The following is a 16,965-nucleotide window of genomic DNA, read 5'->3' on the forward strand; positions in this document are numbered from 1 at the left end:
CAAGGCTCATTGCTTCTGACCTGTCGTATAATTGCTTCAGTTTGTCACATTCATTAAAGCCCTGGTCGATGGTCTTAAATCATGGGATCTGTTGTGTGTTAGGGACTTAACCATTTAGCCAAAGTCTCAGCTCTTCGAAGAGATAGCTGAGGACGTGACAATGTTGAGAGTAGGACTATGTTTTCTGTGTCCCAGTGCAGAGTCTTCCCACTACTCCGGACTTCCGCATGGAGGCCTCCATCAGGACATGCTGAGGAAAGAGATTCAGGGCCAGCTATTTAGAAGTTAGCAATTGGTATCCAGCAGCGGTTTTCAGACTCGTCCTCAATGTAGCATCCTTTTATTTGTGTTTGTTTCTTCTAACAAAGTCTCACAAGAAAGGCCAATGTGCAGGAAAAACTTTAAAAGTGCTAGTTTGGTTGCACAGGGGAGCCAGGAGCATAGCTGGTGATGGCTGCCCTTCTCCTGTTTCTTCTCCTGCCTCATCCCATCCCTGCAGGAACTTCTGCCAAAACCCTGGGAGATTCAGATGCACAATTTACAAACCACTCATCTGGGGGAAGTATTGACTGGTTTAAAGATCTGCCTCGCAATTAAGGTGGCATCCATTTATATATTTTGATACAGATTCCTTGTAAGAAGTAAAAGAATTGAAATGAACGAGATAGATTTTCTTCCCAAAAGGCAAGGATAGATGAAAACTATATGACATAGCCAATTCTTTTTATACCTTAATGAAGTTACTACACTAAGAAAGCTGCTGAAAAGCCACTCCAGTATTTTATTGATTAAGATCCTATTTAAATTCCACCTATTGACTTTCCAGCCTTTGTGGAAGGTCACAGGAGAATGACATTATCATCTGTGAGTATATTTGAAGCTCCTCTTAACTCTGTGTTTCATATATTCATAGACTTCTCCCAAACACTATGAGAGACTGGCTAAAATGAAAAAAAAATATTTTAAGATAACCATTATAAGTCCCTTGATTATTAGTTGATTTGGTAACTTTCTTCACTTTCCCTTCCTTGATTGTGTTTCCTCCTTTCTCAAGAAGCTGGAATTGGTCTGAGGAGAAGCAAATGCTGGCCCTGAGTCCCATTTTTTTCCTTCTCCAGCCTTTCTTTCCATGACCTCAAAGTCTGCTCAGAAGCCAGCTCTAGCCACAAAGTCACAACCATGTCCATTCACAGCTGAAATGGCCTTTGTTCAGAAAACAACCAGTCAGGAAAAGTATAAATAGTAACAGACAAAGTCAAATGCCAGTTCCAAGAGGTAGGGAAGTGAGGTTGGTAGTGTAATCCACCCTCGTCTGCTGAATTTTATTAAAACCTGTTTATCCCATCAGAGCATACATTCCTAAGACTCCTTGCTATTTCATGTGAGAGCTGTTGGAACAAAGCAGATAATGGCTATTCCCCCCCCTCCCATCAGAACACAGCATTAATAATCACTGACTATTACACCTCTCACCTTCTCAGCAAGTGTCAGTTAATAGGAACAGCTTCACAGATTGCACTGTGCTGGAGAAAGGCCACAGAGCCACAGGAATTTGGCCCCCAACATCTGCATTACCCAGGGTCTAGTTTTATTACCAGTTGAATTTACACCAAATAAGAGGGAGGGAAACAGGTCAAATGCAGAGAGAATCAAGTCCATGGAAAACAAGCAATGACCACAGGGAAGCCAGATGAGGTGAGGTGTGGACTGTCCACCCTAGCACTTAACAAAAAAGCTAAAAATGTGCCATGGCAATGGGAAAAATAATGTCAGGAAACTGAGAATGACCGATAATTTCATTAATTCATTATAGAGGCTCTAAGAGCTCTGCCTTATCTCTGAACCATTGCAAAAGCAAAACTACCTAGAGTAGGATAGCATTATCTGAAGAGGATGCCTTAACGGAGAATGATTAACAAAGTTAACTTTCTCACCTAGTACTCTACCTTAACAAGTAGAAAATGAGCCAAAAATGCTTCTTGTTAATGTTGCTGTTTGTCTTTGAGTTCCCCCAGAAGCTGACCCTGGTTGAAGAATTCAAGGTCAAAGAGTTTATTTGAGAGGTGAGCCCAAGTAGCTCCAAGAGGGCAATTTAGGAAGTGAGAATGAGGAAAAGAAGGCAGCCAACAAAGGTGGTGTGATCAAACAAATTACCAGTGTGCATAACTGGATCTCAGTCCTGAGACAAACTCTAGAGGCCAGCGCAAATGCACACCTGAGTTTCCCAACCGCAGTCACTGTTTACGGATGCTCTTAGGAAACGTTCATTCTCAGGCACTTCCAGCCATCAGACCAAGACATGCAGATGGAAGTCCAGCCCAACAATAGTTCCTGGTGGTCCAACAAATACAGTCTGCTAACATGTCATTACCAACAAAACATTTGCCTTGATCACAATGGTATAAAAAGAATTTTTTTTCCATCCAGCTCTTCAGCTATAACAAGAATTTCCAGCCTGTCAAAGGAGAGATCCTCCAGTGTATCTGATGCCCACTGAATTTTTTTTCTTTATTCTAACATACGTCTGATGCAGTTGCATGGATATTTTATAATCAACAAACATGTATCACCCACCTAACTTAAGAACTACGAAAAGTGGACAAATCAAGATAAAGTCTTCATTCTCAAGGAGACTATAATTCAGACAGATGCTGATATATACAAATAACTATAATACAAGATAGAATGTGATACCCCTTCATTTGTTCATTTCACAAGTTATCTATTGAATATCCTTTATGTGTCAGGGAAGCATGGAGGAAAGGGAATGTCTTACTTATTAAGTTTATAGGGAGTGTCAGGAATAACTTCAAGCTCTTTATCTACTAATTATCTTGCAGAACCTCAGGACGAATCTTTGAGTCTGTATTATCCCCATTAGACAGTGAGGAAACTGAGTCTTTGAATGGTCAAATAACTTTATCACTTTGAGAAGGAAGTAATGAGAAGTAATGCTGACGGAACATAAATGCCTTGATGCTAATCTTGGCTCATTCATTCAATTACTCAATTAACACACATTTACTGAGCCTTGCTGCCCATGTCCACCCTTGAACTACAGAGTAGAAAGCTGCCATTCTTCTCCTCATGGGGCTGTCAGTGTAGCTGAACCTCCTCTGTGAGGAAGGATGTCATGAAGGCTTTTGAAGAAGAAAGTGACATTCAAGCTGTGTTTTAGGAATGCTGCGGAATAGAGGGTTGGATGAGGGACAGATTAGAGTCAGCTGGCATTGAAGGACTAAGAGAAAACAATGTTCGAAGTAGTTTATCAGAAAGCATTAATGAACACATATTCTGGACGTGCTTTTATGCAAGACACGGGGAGAGAGGTAAACAAAGAGAAGGTCATGCTCTTTGACCTTAGAAAGCCAACGTCCAGCTTGACCAAGGAACATGACCTTCTGGTTAAGGATCTAGAACATTTCTTCCTCCTTTGTGTTATGATCAGGAACCATTGTGAAGGGTCTCTTTTGATAGAGCAATGTGGCAGTGCACCGATAAAATGCAATGCATGTCTTTCCTACACTCTACAACCTCTAACCCTAATTGATAAATTAGCCCTTATACAAGCCTGTGTTTAAGAAACTAAGATTCTAATGTGGATGCTGTCTTCAGGTAGCCATGTCAACTTAAAAGGACTGTTTAACCTCACTGCATCAAAGTTTATCTGTCCTGTTAAATAATAAAACCAAACAGAACAGTGACGAGTAAATAAATTGCAGACATGAGAATATTTTGAAAAAGTGAAAGTGCTAAATCCAAGTTAGGTGTTGTTATTATGAACTTTCACACAAAACCATCTTAACAAGTTCAACTTAATACAGAGGGACCTACAGGGACACAGAAAGCCATGACAGCTGGGTAATAGTGTTCATCTGCAAAGGCTGCTGAGAAGAGCCATTTAGTGGAGATTATTACACAGTATCTTGAACTTGTATTTGTTCATATGGTAATAGAACAGTTTTTGCAATCAAGGTAGAATAAGAATGTATGATACCTTTCAACCTCAGATAAAATAATAATGCATGAGAACATATATAGAATATACTGACTCCAGCACTAGTGAAGAAATTGATAAAATAAAGAAACCACAAAGTTCATATACTCTACAAAAACACAGTTAGTTGACAAATGTAATAGGAAAGCTTGTGCCCAAGCAAAGACAATTGAAAAGGGAAAATTTAACAGACTACCTCTGAAAGCTGGCAAATAGATTTTGGTGAGCCATGGGATAGTAAAGCCATCTGCACTTACTTTCTCTGAATTCACAGTCACAGCACCAGGAATAGACATGAGCCAAGGAAACAGCTTCTCAGTGCTGTGCTTGGAAGTGACGTAAGGAGGTGCTAAGTAAACCATTGGGCCAGTAGCTTTCCAACATGCTCTGGTGTCATTACATTAAGAGTGGGGATTGAATGATGATGAATGGATTCTCAGCTACCTAATCCTGGTGACGTCCATACATTTGAGTGCCAGATCCTGCCTAATTGACATTTGGCTCAGCAGAGTGAGGCTGGTGGCCGTGCTAGCTGGCAGACACCTTGTCCACTTTGCCCATCTCAACTGTTTGATGCTCTCTGTGGATTTATAGGCCATCTGTCTTTCAAGGCAGAATTTGTAGAGAATTCTCTGTGTTTCCGGGATCTGAAAGATGTTTCTCGCCTGTGTTGGGCTATTTTTATTTCGTTAAGCTAACCTGCATGTTTTTTGCAAAACCCACAAAACACTGTCACATCTTCTATTTAGCATCTCTTTTGTCCTCACATTGACAAAGTTTTTTGTTGCATTTTATTTGTCTTCCTAAAAGTTCGACTCAGGGCTTGGAGAATAAAAATCCTAGAGGACGCCTTTAAATTACTTGCAAAGACTAGCATGTAAATTCAGTCTGGAAAAGAATTTTCGACTGTGATAGACAAATCCAAATCACAGAGCTAATCCTCACACCTCTGCCAGATGGATCATTTGTCCTGCCTGAGCCCAGCTTCTTTTAACAGAAAGATTAAAGTAGCACATTTTAGTGAGATAAGTAAATCATAGGGAAAAAAAAAAACCTCTTCCTTGGACACATTCAGGACTATTTTTAGGACTAATCCAGGTGCCCTGATTGACTGCCACAGAGGTAGCACCCTCCCCTTTCCATCATTCATGTCCCTTATCCAGGCCAGTGCTGGGAAAGTTATGCAGATAAACATAATCGATTGTACTCACCACTCTCTCTCCTTCAGTTGCCCTGGCATGGGCTCCAGATCCAGCTCTCACACTAAGTACCCCTGTGACCTCAGACAAGTTGCTCACCTCTCTGAGCCGCTGTCTGTTCAACTGAAAAATGGGAGTTTAAACGTACCTCTCTTGTCTGATTTCTGTGCCTGGCACAGAGTCAGTTCTCAAATAATGGTAGCTGATGATGATGATGATGATGATGATTATTATTATTATTATTATTTACCTTATCCTAGTACTAGATTATGTGCGATATCTTCTACAGCAGCATAGTACTGTGGTTAATGGCTTGGTACATGAAGCCTGGCTACCTTGGTTCAAATCCCAGTTTATCCACTTACCAGCTGGGTGACCTTGAGCAAACTACTTGCCTCGGATCGCTCATCTATAAAATAGGCATAAAAGCAGCACCCGCTTCATAGTTATTATGAGGATGAAACGAGTTGATATCTGCATATAGCAAGCAATATATAAAGGTTTGTTAGATGATACACTGAATGGAAATATATTAAATTCATGAAGCTCTTCAAAGGCTGGCTCTCTCTCTTCCTTTCCTGTCCTGCTCCTTCTTATGCAATTTATTTCCCTTAAAGTCAGAATCCATTATCAAAACTAAAAAACAAACAAACCAAATGACTATGTTTGTAAACACAGCCAGCCGCATTTTCTCTCCTTGAGCCTCTGCAGCATTTCTTTTTTTTTTTTTTTTCTTTAACACTTTGCTGCTGCTGCTTCACATAATTCTTTTAGGACAAGCTCAGGAGTGGTTCCATGTTGGTGTTTTGATGCTACGATGGGGTGATTTCTAAGGTAACTCCCTCCTACCCCCCAGTAAAAAAACACGGACTCAGCAGGAAAGATCCTGGCTTCAAGGCACCTTAGTAATGTGCCATGAATTCTATTTTGAGATTAGCTTTCATCGGCCGTGCTGCACTTTTTCCTTCTCCTAAATCACTGAGCTCATGTAAAGTATCATGACAGAGAGTATGGTGCAGAATACTCACCACCAGGCTCAGAAATTTTAGGGCAGTGAGGAGCATCAACTGTTCCCTGACCTATGGAAAGTCACTTTAGTGTGTAGGTGAGGGCCTATGGATTTATTTCATGTACTTGTGACTTTAAAAATAAATTCTACCAGAGCTGATCAAAGATGTTAAAAGGAGTGGGTATTGACAGGGCAGTTAACTTGCCTTGTGCGATATAATGAAGTACAGTAACTCTTCTATTGTTTAAGGATTGATTTGCCCTATTCTGAATAATCCTAGTCCCCTTCTTCTGGTCTATTTTGATGGCTTTAGACATTTAATGCTGCTTGATTAGCACTTCTGCCAGGGGCTAGGCAGAGGGAGGGAATAAAGATAAAACTTGCAATCTCTCCAGGATTCTTGGTTGGCACTCAGCTCTCTACAACCTTCCTGGGATTCTTAAGTGCAGTTGTTGACTATAACATAACATCAGTCAAAGCCAGACCAATCCCCTTGGTTCTGGTCTGTAAGCTTGTAAGCTCTTATTGCTTTTCTTTGATATTTTTGTCTTAATCCTTCCTTTGCAGTGTCATTAATGGCTAAACTCAGAATTGCCATTTTCAGTTCTCTATGATACAAATTAGTTTCAGGGATTTAGTTGCCAAGGTAATACACAAAACCACTTGTGCTATGTATTAATACATAAATGTTACTATTTGTCAAACCCAATAGTCATTCTTTCAGCTAATATTTATGGAGCACTTATGTGTCGGTCACTGTTCTGTGTTCTGAGGATCAGCAATAAACTGATGAAAGTCCTGTCTGCTGGCTGGTCTTTCCACTGAATGCCTGCCTCTCTTTGCTGGAGGCTTCCTTTGGCTCCTGGAGCCCTCTCTCTCTCCCTCCAGCTTCCTCTCCCCTTAGGTGGGACAACCTGCAAGTAGTTGTTTCACTCTATTTGTTAGTGATTCCCCAATGAGATTAAATTTCAGTTGCCTACCGTGGTCATTTGCTTGATAATGCATTATTATTGATTGCTTTCCCCACTTCCCACCAGTGTTTTCAAGAGACCACCTTTTAAATAAATGAATACCCAAATCCTGGCCTCAGGATGTGTGATTTAAGGGAAACCCAGAATAAGACACTCTGTCCTCATGAAACTTACAATCTTGTAGCAGGAGATCAAAACTAACAAACTAGTAAATATATAGAATGACAGATGGTGATAAATGACATGGAGAAATATTAAGTAGCATATGTAATAAAAGTGCCAGCAGGACAGGTCACTGCTTGCATAGGATGGTCAGGGAAGGCTTGGGAAGGCTTGATGTTATGGTGACATTTGAGGACACTGTCAGTGTACTTGAAATAATTTTTCTTCCCTCTGTCTTAATTTCTATATTGAAATAACTCAGGATGGTTCCTAAGTGCTAGAAGCCTTACCTAGTGTCTGTGCATCAAAGGAGGAATCTTGTATTTGGTCATCTACCCCTGTACAGCCTCATTTCTTTCTGGTCTTGGCCTTTGCTCATCCTTTTCAGGACCATGGGTTCATCCACATGTTTGCTAGTCATGGGCGAACCACGAAGGGACTCTCTAAGATCAAACCCCGGTTCATCTATTTAGACCTTCCAGACAACTCTGCTCCTGCTTGTTCTGGCCCCTGGGGAACACCATGGCTTGTAATTTTCTGGAGCATCCCTTGGGAAAGGAGCCATAAGCTTCTCTCTTTAGGACATCGAACTTGTCTGGGACTTCCCCTAAATATGGGGCCAAGGAAACCTTGGTAGAAAAGTGGCTTCAAAGCCAAGCAGGAAATGTACCCTTTAGTTCTCCCTTCTTTGCCATCACTTCCTTCCCTGAGGCAAATTTAGAATATTTTGTTGCTGCCTGTAGTGGAGAAGAGTGAGAAGGACTTTGGAATAATAAGGGAGGAAATATTTGCTAAATACTGCCAATTATTGCGGTACAAATACAATATGCAATTTATTTCAGCTGCCTTAGAATTTAGTTCCAGAAGTGTCCGTATTTTTTTTTTTTTTTTTTAAGATTTGATTGTATAATTTCTCCAGCAGTGCTTTGAACTCAAATTGTAACTTTGCATAAAAGAGTTGGGAAACAGAACTACAAATATGGACATATTTTCTGCTGATGAAATGAGGTCATGAGGGACACATCCCATGACCACATGAAGGGAGTTGGTCAACTCAGCAACACTCATACAATCAAAGGTTGATTTGACTCAGTCATGACTCCTGAAGAAGCGCGGGGTGTTGACAGATCCTTACACACACTACCATACCTGTTCCACAAAGCAGCCTGTGAGGTTGGCAGGAAAACCAAGAGGTCCACGGAACTTCCCACCTGATAAGTACCTGAAAGCTCAAGCGACCTCTCTGACACTGACTACACTCTGCCTGGAAAAAGATGTAATGAGGAAAATCTGACAGATAAATTATCCATGCAGTGCCATCTGTAGGTGAGATATTAGCCACTGCATACTTTTCATTAAAGATGTAAATAAAATAAAACCAGTGAACCCCATGTTAGGTCCCCAACAGGCAAAGCAGGTCTATGACAGAAAACCTTTGTTCTATGAAATAAATCCCTCCTGATTTAATTTTACCTGAAAATACTAGGATCAAAAGATAACACCTGTAAAATATGACTTTTAAAAGGTAATCAACAAAAATGTCTGCATTATGGTATAGTAGAAAAACCATGGAACTTTAGGACAAATATGGTGAACTGAATATATATATCTAATTAAACAAGAAAACAGAGAGTTTAAGATGACACAGGCCCAAGGGAAGGCACTGCTACTGTTTTGGAAGCAAGGAGATAAAGTGATCATAAGCATACTGAGTGCTGAGACCTCCAGCCTTCTTTCCCCATTTGGCTCTAGAATGATGGCATCCAGGTCCTTACTCTCTTAGCAAAAGATTAAACAGATCTTCTCTCAGGACTCTGATCACCCCAAGAAGAAAGACCAAAAAGTAATGACATTATGGGTTACTTCAAAGAGACAAAGACTGATCCCTCTACAATGATGCCTTATTAACTCTCTTAATTTTCATGGCATCAGATGCACTAAAAAATTCAACATGTACCAAAATTAATAAAATAGATCGAAGACCTAAACATAAGGCCTGAAAAAATAAACTGCATAGAAGAAAACATAGGTGTTAAACTTATGGACCTTGGGTTCAAAGAGCATTTTATGAATTTCACTCCAAAACAAGGGAAGTAAAAGCTAAAATAAATGAATGGGACTACATCCAACTAAAAACCTTCTGCACAGTAAAAGAAACCATTGACAAAATAAACAGGTGACCAACAGAATGGGAGAAGAATTTTGCAAACAACACCTCCAATAAGGGGCTAATATCCAAAATATACAAGGAACTCATACAACTCAACAACAACAACAAAATAAACAATCCAATTAAAAAATTGGCAAAGGATCTGAAGACACATTTCTCCAAAGAGCACATACAATGGCAAATAGACATATGAAAAAATGCTCAACATCACTAACCATCAGAGAAATGCAAATAAAAACCGCAATGAGATATCACCTCACACCAGTCAGAATGGCCATCATCAACAAGACAAATAATAACAAGTGGTGGAGAAGCTGTGGAGAAAAAGGAACCCTCATACACTGTTGGTGGGAATGCAGATTGGTGCAGCCACTATGGAAGGCAGTGTAGAGGTTCCTCAAAAAATTACTAATAGAATTACCATATGACCCAGCAACACCTCTCCTGGGTATCTACCCCAAAAATCTGAAAACACTTATACATAAAGACACGTGTGCTCCAATGTTCATTGCAGCTTTGTTTACGGTGGCCAAGACATGGAAACAACCAAAATGTCCTTTGATAGATGAATGGATAAAGAAGTTGTGGTATATATATACACAATGGAATACTATTCAGCCATAAGAAAAGATGAAACTATACCATTTGCGACAACATGGATGGATCTTCAGATTATTATGCTAAGGGAAATAAGTCAGACAGAAAAAGTAGAGAACCATATGATTTCACTGATATGTGGTATATAAAACTGAAAACAACAAAATAACTGGACAAACAAATGAAGAAAAAAAAACTCATAGACACAGATAATAGTCTAGTGGTTACCAGAGGGTAAGGGAGGAGGGGGATGATAGATGAGGGTAGAGGTTATCAAATATATGGTGATGGAAAGAGAACTGACTCTGGGTGGTGAACACACAATGTGATATATAGATGATGTAATACAGAATCGTACACCTGAAATCTATGTAACTTTACTAACAATTATCAACCCAATAAACTTTAATTTAAAAAAATTAATCAGCTTTTAGTCCACCAATATGAAATGTAAACAGACAATTGAATATTACTAGACATATGAGGAAAACTTCTTGAAAAGTAGAAATAAGCAGGAAAAAAATAACTGTGGGAAAAACAATGACTATGTGGTGTGAAGTTTAAGTATACATATATCATTAAATCTTTAGAAGATAGCAGCATATTGCACCTAAAGAAAAGAACACAATGATATTTTTTTAACAAAATGTCACAGAACAAAAGTGGCTCTTAGACATTAAAAAGAAGGTAGCAGAAACAAAATGCTCAAAGAAGTGTTGAAAATAAAGTTGAAGAAATCTCTGAGAGTAGAATAAAGAAATAAAATGAAAAATTGGAGATAGAATGTATAAAAATTTTAAAATTGGCCAATATTCCAGAAAGAGAAAACAGAGGAAGTAATCATAGATGTAATTCATGAAAATTTTCCCAAATAGAAGGATAATAGCTTTCAGGCTGAAAGGTCTCAAAAGGTACCCAGCCCAGAGGATAAAGATAAACCTATTCTAAAGTATATCATTGTGAAATTTCAAGAAACTGGGACTATTCTAGAAATTTTCAAAGAGAAAAAAGAAAACAGGCCACATTTCTGTTTTGGGGATGACATATCACTAAGTCTTCAAACCTCTTAACAACCACACCTAGAATATTATACCTAGCTAACCTAGCAATTGAGTATGCAAATGTCATGAAGCCAGTTTTAGACATTCAAGGCTCAAAAAAGTTAACACTCATGAACCCTTTCTCAGGAAGTTACTTACAAATGACCTCTCACTAAAATGAAAAAGCTAACTATGAAAGAGAAAACATGGTATACAAAAAATAAAAGAAATTTAATGAAGAATAGAAGTAAAAGAAATGAAAATTAATCAATAGAGATTGAAGTAGGTCATTAGACGCCAAAAAAAAAAACCCTCAAGAAAATTAAACTGGGAAAATATTTGTTGGGTTTGAACATATTCCAATGAGGTTTAGATAACTGGTGGAGATTTGGAAGTTGCACTAGTTATGTGCAAACAAATTAAGCAAAGGACAAAACAGGACAATTATTAACTACAGGGAAAATTAAAAATCGTTCATGAAAGGCAAAATAATAGTTGGTTTACTATATGACTTAGCCTTGAGTAGAATATATCTTCATGATAAGTACTGATTACCAATAAAACTAAATTATAATATAACTATCTCAAAAGGATGGGAAGAATTTGTATATGTACTGTGGGGTAGAGAGAAGAAAAAGTAATATCTTCATCTCCCATCATGGAATCAAAAAAATAGTAATACGAACATATTACTTTGAGATACAGAAGTAAATATCAAAAACATCAACTAAAAGATTTGGAAGCATTTGCTTCTATCCAAGGAAAAATAAGGGAGCTTGTTTCTACCAGCTAGTCTAGCACAAGTAGTTCTGGCTATAGAAATAGATCTATATTTAGAAAACAACCCTAGCCAATTGCTTACGGATCATGCTCTTTTCCCCATAGTCATCTACTACATCCTGTGTATCAAGAGCAAATCATATGGGGCATCTTAACTTCACCTTGGCCACTCCACCCACTGGCCATTCTCAGCTTCTCACCATTCCTTTCTTCTAAATTCAGCCCAACAGCAATCAAAATTGGGTGATTTTCCTCCATCTTCTGCCCAACTTTGGCAACAGAAAGGTGAAAGAGAAATTGGAGCACAACTGGACCAAAATGAGTTGATTGTCTCTGAAATTTAAATCTTTAAGAAGCCAGAAGGCTCCTATGTGGCCATCATGAAGTTATTATGTTTGTCTGCTACTGGGGCACATTGCTCTGACTCCAAACTCTTTAGCTATGTCTGTGTTAGGACACTACTAAATAAGTAGAAACGTGAACTGCACATCAACAGGCACCAAGAAGGAATTTTCCATGATACGTTTTATAAATGCTTAAAGGTCAGGACTCTGATGGACACTCCAAAAAGGAGTGTCCTAGCTCCAGGGTAAGTTCAACATCTGTTGTTCTTCCTGGAGAGATGTGAGCTGAAACATCTTTTCTCAGATGCCTGGAACAGAATGATCAAGCTGGAACATCCTGTTGGAAGTAGGTTTTCTAGACCTCGATAGATAAAGGGGTGCGGACCTGAGAAGATGGGAGAACCAGTCCATAAAGCTCTTTAGACAATTCTTATGTTCTATCTCCAGAGCTCCCTTTTCTGGACACAAATCCTCCTCATTCTTGATTGCTCCCAAGATCTGTGGGATTGCCTCAGGTTTAGAAAAAGCACTGGAGTAGCTCATACTCCAGTAAATTATTCAAAGACCTTTGCATGCACTTGTAAGCATGAAAATACGTCCATTTGATTGTCAGTGGATCTGCCCGATTTTAAGCCATCCCTGGAATCTATTGTTTTGTCACAGCAGAATTTCGAATTTCTGTCTTCTGACATGTTCTGGAGGCCACCAGCGGAGCCTCAGTCATTATCTACCCCCAGGGGAAGGTGGGAGGCATAAGGAGGCAGAGGCCCAGTTGTTACCCATGGCATTTGTGCAAAGCCACGTGACATTTGAAAGTTTCTTTGCACAAATGCAAAATGAAGTATGAGGAGACATATAAATGGCAATTGGGGAAGATCATTTTGTCATGCCTCTTTCCTCTTGTGTCTCTTTGAAGATTATTTTTCCCCATTAAAGTCAGATCTTTTCACTTTTGCATCACCAGTTTCCTTCTTTGTTGAACACCAGAACTTCTTTTGAATGGAAAACCTCATAGAGCAGTTTTTTGTTCTTGTTTTTCATTCCTTGAGGGATTTATATTTTTCCTACTTTGGCTTTAAGTGTTTCAAACAATATATATGCTTATGAAGACCTTTAGGTAACATTATATGAGCCACATATTCAATTGGAAGCATATCGATATTTTATTAAGAAAATATGTAACAGGCTTTATTTTTAGCCTTTGCCAGCTGGCCTTATCCTTCTGAACTTAACTTTTCCTGTTGATTTTATTCCAGAAAATTGTAGCATTGCTTTTAATTGTGGTTTGATGTTTCATAATCACATTTTGTTTTAATATAGCTAGTAATCATCCCTAATATATAAAACCACTTGAATTCATAGAATTTTAGAGCTGGAAGAGACTTAAGAGCCCATATAGTTTATTCATCTGATGGTTGAGGAATTTGTCCCTAATCAATTGCTGCTGGCAGGAATGGAAGCTGGATTTCTTGTGCTGTTACTAATTTGTTTAGCAAAGCGATGTTTTTTCTATCTTAATTCTCAAGGTTTTTCGTTTTTCTGTGCTCCTCAGTGGACCAGAAAAAAAAAAAAAAAGTAAGCAGTTTTGCAAAAATAGTGCAAGGTTGGTGGAAAAGGACTGATGCATTTAAGTTAACAGCAGCAAATATTCAGCTGTATGTTATACGCAACAAAGGAAAATGCTGTATGTAAGGTTCTGTTTTCTGTCCCAAAGCATTTACTGGTCAGAACTATTTTTGGCAATGAATTCCAGACTCCTTAGGTAACACCTTGAAAATTATAAACTAGCTACACCTTACCCTCACTTTTTCCTTGGCTTTTCTTGAGTTTGACCTATCTCTGCCGAGTCATTTGATGCATGAAAATCTTGTACATTTGTTCTTTTAGTTAGCAAGGCAAAGCTTTGGGGTTGAAAGGTCGTTCCCATTGTCTGCTCACCTACAGTCTGCAATCATATTCTGAACTATACTCTAAACTCATTCATTATTCTTAGTCCAGGTTAGGTCAATTCATCACTGGAGATTTTTAAATTATTTAATATGATTCATTGTAAATAAGTTTCATAAACACTGATTCCCCTAACTCTTGTTTTTTACTGACTTTAATGCATGCTTTAAAAAATGTTAAAATTTTCAATTCCTATGAAATAATAAAAGTAGAGAAGATAACCTGAAAGTTATGTTTAATTGAATTATAGGACATTAACCAGCTTTGTATTCAATTTACCAATATTTTTCTAAGTTTTGGAATTTTGTTTGTTTGGGAGGGTTGCTAATACTCGTGTGTGTGTGTGTGTGTGTGTGTGTGTGTGTGTGTGTGTGTGTATTAGTGTCTCATGATGTTTTGAAATGGCTTTTTCATCTTTCTTGTTTCCTTATTAATGAATTAAATAAAACTTTGACACATTTTTTGGCATGTTGCAAATTACAAATTGACTTTAATTATAATATCCTCATTTGAGAATGACAAATACATATCTTGTATACCCCCACTTTTCTGTCCCATACCTATGACAGACATCAAAATTCATCACAATCATGGTTCAGAAACCTTCTCAACACAAGGACCCATAATGTGCTAGAGGCAATAAATGGGAATTGATGCTGAAGTTCAAATTAATTCATCACGTCTGCCATATTGGCATATGTTTTGTTTTCATTGCCTTTAAAAGTTGCTAATGAGGCAAAATGATATTTATTCTTGCACAATAACAGACACAAGCTGACAACCTCAGGGTCAAATTCAGCACCATAAAGATAGTACATTTGGTCACACAATATTTTATTGCTGTCATTTGCATGGCTTTGAGGTGTACACTTGCAAGTTTTCCACCCCCACAGTTCTTTGGTGCACACATTATTCCAGCAGTCACATTACTTTTCTTTACTGACCCTTAAAGATATTTGTATTTATTGCCAGTCCTCTGAGGAATAGCTGTAGTTAGAGATTGAGTTGTATGAAGTTGCCATTTGCATTGGTTAAAAATGCCGAGTATTAGCAATTTCATATGATTCTACCTAACCAGAAAAAAAGAATGTAACAAAATTAGGCTATCCTTGGTGATCTGCCAGGTTTAAAACAATTCCTTTTCTATTTTGAATCACTAATCATCAAAGAGAAGTTCTGACACCTACTGCACACAAAGCAGTGTGGTAGATTCCAGGGATGACAGACATAAATGCGCACCCTGCTTTGGAGGAGTTCACACCTGGTTTTCAAGGTGTGAACTATCTTATTTTCTATTAGATTATGAGCTCTTTGAAGGCAGAGGCTGTGCTTTACTGTGTTGTGTTTTTCTATCACATGGCAGATGCTGAATAAATCTTTGTTAAATGAATGGAAGGTAATGAGAGAGGGGAGAAGGAAAGAAAGGGGGGAGGGAGGGAAGAAAGAATGGACACTAGTTACAGATGAAGCTAACAAATTAAAATTGACTTGTAGGAAAAAATAATACTGCAAAGAAATTCTTTTTTTTTAAATTTACCTTTAAATGAGTTTTATAATACAAAATATTTTTAAAGCCATCTATTGAAATGGCTCTAAGTGGTATTGACTTTGGTTTGTTTCCAAAAATTGAAACCACTCTGAAAGGTTACATGAATTCCACCTAAATGAATTTTTCAAAGGCAGTAACCAAAGTGATTTCATCAATAGCATCATGACTGGAACGATCACTCTGTTAGATAATTGTTATTTGGAGGTAAAAATTAGGTATCTGTTAGAAATTGATCACACAGACATACCAAGGTGAGGACTTTTTTGTCACATTTCTTATTTCTAATGCAACAGAACTTCTTAGCACGGTTTCCTTTTGTCACTATTAAAATTATCAAGGTATGTATTAGAGTTGATTTTTAAGATTTTCATAGTGTGAATAGTTGTTCCTATTTAAAAGTTTGGTTAGGAAGATTTTTCTTTTTATAGAACTCAGCTCCTCTCATCAAGAGCCAATAACCCAAGTTGTTTATTTTTATTTATTTATTCCTGAAAGATATTAGGTTACTTATCTATAATGTTTCCAGAACTGGGAAAAGTACTATCAGTCATTTTGAGAAATTTATTGGATGTGAAAAAATTTATGCTGTGGTAAATAATCAATTGTATTTACAGATGACACGCCTCTTACCATTCAAGAATAAATAATGCTCAATTTTTTAAAAAAAATTACAATTATTGGAAATCATGTTTTTACCTATAAGTTTGGTGGAGGGGTGAGGAGAAGAAAAACCACTTGTGAAAGGGTAAATTGCTGGTACTTTAAAAATTAGTTATGTGTACTAGAAGCCTTAAAACTATGTATAGTCTTTGGACCAGCAATTCTATTTCTCTGAATTTATCCTACGGAAATAATTAAGAGTTGGTACAAAGAGTTTATAATATATTGTTCATTAATGTAAACAAAGGAGGCTACTAAATATCATTGCATCCATATAGAATAATAATACACACATATTTTTCCTCTGGAAGCATACATACCTAAGATTTTAACAATAGTTACCTCTGAAAGAAAAGTTAGGCATGTTCAGAAAGTTTTATTTTTCCTCTTTGCTTATTTCATTTCCTAATTTTTCTTCAGTGAACATATACCACTTTTATATTACTACAAAGCTATTTCAACAAGAAAAAAATAGTTAAGATGGCTCTCTCTATGTATTTTATAAAAATACTATGATAAAGATAAAGAATTATCTCAATA

The 16,965-nt window shown here is 37.7% G+C and overlaps 1 protein-coding gene across 2 annotated transcripts in view; it reads left to right on the forward strand.

Moving 5' to 3' along the window:
* PLCB1 (phospholipase C beta 1) overlaps positions 1-16,965 on the forward strand; it is a 684,403-nt gene that overhangs the window by 494,476 nt on the left and 172,962 nt on the right. The window lies entirely within an intron of this gene.

This window comes from Rhinolophus sinicus, chromosome 13 (assembly GCF_057876585.1).
Source record: "Rhinolophus sinicus isolate RSI-liver-muscle chromosome 13, RSI-T2T, whole genome shotgun sequence".
Lineage (NCBI taxonomy): Eukaryota > Metazoa > Chordata > Mammalia > Chiroptera > Rhinolophidae > Rhinolophus > Rhinolophus sinicus.